Source organism: Pan troglodytes, chromosome 7, assembly GCF_028858775.2.
Source record: "Pan troglodytes isolate AG18354 chromosome 7, NHGRI_mPanTro3-v2.0_pri, whole genome shotgun sequence".
Lineage (NCBI taxonomy): Eukaryota > Metazoa > Chordata > Mammalia > Primates > Hominidae > Pan > Pan troglodytes.
Genome location: NC_072405.2, coordinates 144140652 through 144144242, shown reverse-complemented (window position 1 = coordinate 144144242; position 3591 = coordinate 144140652).

Here is a 3591-nt window from a genome sequence, read left to right as displayed (position 1 = left end):
TAGATTCTAGATCTTTCTCTTCTTAAATCATATTTCTTAGAATATAGGTACAGGTTTGGAACATTGTGGTAATTCTAAATTTGTTTACCTTTAGTGCTTAGTGCTGAAAAGAGCTACAAAAATAATAAAGACCTGGAGATGTATTAAACAATATCCATTCTTTTCTCATCTTCATCTGTTGTTTCAGCCATTTCCTCAACAGCATCTTTCTTGGTGAAGACCTTCTCACCTTTGCAAGTAAATCCCCTAAAATGAAGACCACACTGCCTACTGCATCCCGTTCTCACTTTAAGCAGTTCTGAGAATCAGAGTGCTGTAATTTTGCTGACTAAAGCCCATCTTCACATGCCATTTACCAAAGAATTCCTACTTACCTTCATCAGGGCCACACAGAACAGGCCTAATCAATAATTTATATTCATATAGCAGCTATTTGACTATTCTTACTGGTGACCTAGAGAAAATGACTTTACCTTTCTGTTTTCACAGTTTTGTGATCTATGAAATGGAGATTAAAACTACCTTCTTTTACCTATAGGATAACTAGGAGTATCAGCATTGATTTGCAAAAGTTCAGTGTTGATTGCTATCAGGTACTGTACATATACCATGAATTATTATTAATAATAATGCCACTTGAAATAGTGGAAATAATCTTCATAAGTTGTTGATATTATTAATAACAGTGCACCATGTACACTTAACAAAAATAATATCACTATTAAAATGATTCTACTGTTAAAAGGATTTATACCTGAAATGCAAGGATAGTTCAACATATGAAAATCAGTCAATGCAATATACCATACCACATTAACAGGATGATGGAAAAAACAGGTGACCATCCCAAATGTTGCAAAAAAAGCACTTAGCAGAATACAAACCATTTCATGATAAAAACACTCAACACACTAGTAAATAGAAGGAAATTGCCTAAGCATAACATAGGCCATCTATGAAAAGCTTATATGGCCAGGTGCAGTGGCTCACACCTGTAATCCCAGCAGTTTGGGATGCTGAGACAGGCAGAGCACCTGTGGCCAGGAGTTCGAGATTAGCCTGGCCAATATGGTGAAACCCCTCCTCTACTAAAAATACAAAAATTAGCCAGGGGTGGTGACACACGCCTGTAGTCCCAACTACTTGGGAGGCTGAGGCAGGAGAATTGCTTGAACCCAAGAGGCGGAGGTTGCAGTGAACTAAGATTGCACCACTGCCTACTCCAGCTTGGGCAACAGAGTGAGACTCTGTCTCAAAAAAAGAAAACAGAAAAGAAAAGCTTATCATTAACATTTTGTCATTACCAGGCCTGCCTTACAAGAGCCCCTAAAGGAAGCACTAAACCTTGAAAGGAATAACCAGTACCAGCAACTGCAAAAACATGCCTAATTGTAAAGACCATCAACACTATGAAGAAACTGCATCAACTAATGGACAAAATAACCCGCTAGCATCATAATGACAGGATCAAATTCACACATAACAATATTAACCTTAAATGTAAATGGGCTAAATGCCCCAATTAAAAGACACAGACTGGCAAACAGGAGAAAGAGTTAACATCCATCAGTGTGCTGTATTCAGGAGACCCATCTCACATGCAAAGACACATATAGGCTCAAAATAAAGGGATGGAGGAATATTTATAAAGCAAATGGAAAGCAAAACAAAACTAAACAAAACAGGCGTTGCAATCCTAGTCTCTGATAAAACAGACTTTAAACCAACAAAGATCAAAAAAGACAAAGAAGGGCATTACATAATGGTAAAGGGATCAATGCAACAAGAAGAGCTAACTATCCTAAATATATATGCACCCAATACAAGAGTACCCAGATTCATAAAGCAAGTTCTTAGAGATCTACAAAGAGACTTAGACTCCCGCACAATAATAGTGGAAGTCTTTAACACCCCACTGTTGATATTAGACAGATCAATGGGAAAGAAAATTAACAAGGATATTCAGGACTTGAACTCGGCTCTGGTCCAAGCAGACCTAATAGACATCTACAGAACTCTCCACCCCAAATCAAAAGAATATACGTTCTTCTCAGCACCACATTGCACTTATTCTAAAATTGTCCACATAATTGGAAGTAAAACACTCCTCAGCAAATGCAAAAGAATGGAAATCATAACAAACAGTCTCTCAGACCACAGTGCAATCAAATTATAACTCAGGATTAAGAAACTCACTCAAAACCGCAGAACTACATGGAAACTGAACAACCTGCTCCTGAAAGACTACTGGGTAAATAACGACGTTAAGGCAGAAATAAATAAGTTGTTTGAAACCGATGAGAACAAAGACACAACGTACCAGAATCTCTGGGACACATTTAAAGCAGTGTGTAGAGGGAAATTTATAGCACTAAATGCCCACAGGAGAAAGCAGGAAAGAACTAAAATTGACACCCTAACATCACAATTAAAAGAACTAGAGAAGCAAGAGCAAACAAATTCAAAAGCTAGCAGAAGACAAGAAATAACTAAGATAAGAGCAGAATTAAAGGAGATAGAGACATGAAAAACCCTTCAAAAAAATCCATGAATCCAGGAGCTGGTTTGAAAAGATCAACAAAATACATAGACTGCTAGGCAGACTAATAAAACAGAGAAGAATCAAATAGACACAATAAAAAATGATAAAGGGGATATCACCACTGATCCCACAGAAATACAAACTACCATCAGAGAATACTATAAACACCTCTATGCAAATAAACCAGAAAATCTAGAAAAAATGGATAAATTCCTGGACACATACATCCTCCCAAGGCTAAACCAGGAAGAAGTTGAATCCCTGAATAGGCCAATAACAAGTTCTGAAACTGAGGCAGTAATTAATAGCCTACCAATCAAAATAATATCATACTCTATAGCAAAATGCTAAAGACTTTTCCTCTGAGATTAGAAATAGGACAAAGATGCCCAGTTTTGCTGCTTCCATTCAAATATAGTACTGGAAATCTCAGCCAGAACAATTAGGCAAGAAAATGAAAAGCCACCTAAATTGGAAAGAAAAAAGTAAAATTACCCTCATTTGAAGATTACATAATCTTATATATAAAAATCCAACATATTATATAAAAATTATTTCAGAACTAATAAGCAAATTCAGCAAAGTTGCAGGATACAAAATCAACATGGAAAAATCAGTTGCATTTTGTGTAGTAATGATAAACAATCTAAAAGAAAATTAAGAAAATAAATCTATTTACAAGAGCATCAGAAAGAATACGATATTTGGGAGCAAACTTAACCAAGAAGGAAAAAGACTTATACTCTAAAACCTGCAAAATATTGCTGAAGAAAATTAAAGAAGATATAAATAAATGGAAAGCCATTCTATGTCCATGAATTGAAAGACAATATTGCTACAATGACAATATTACCCAAAGTAATCAACAGATTCAATGCAATCTCTATCAAAATCTCAATGGAAATTTTTGCTGAAATAAAAAATCCATCCTAAAATTAATATGGAATCTCAAGGAACACCAAATAGCCAAAACAATCTTAAAAAAAAAAAGTTGGAATTCTCACACTTCCTGATTTCAAAACTAATTACAAAATGACAGTAATCAAAAC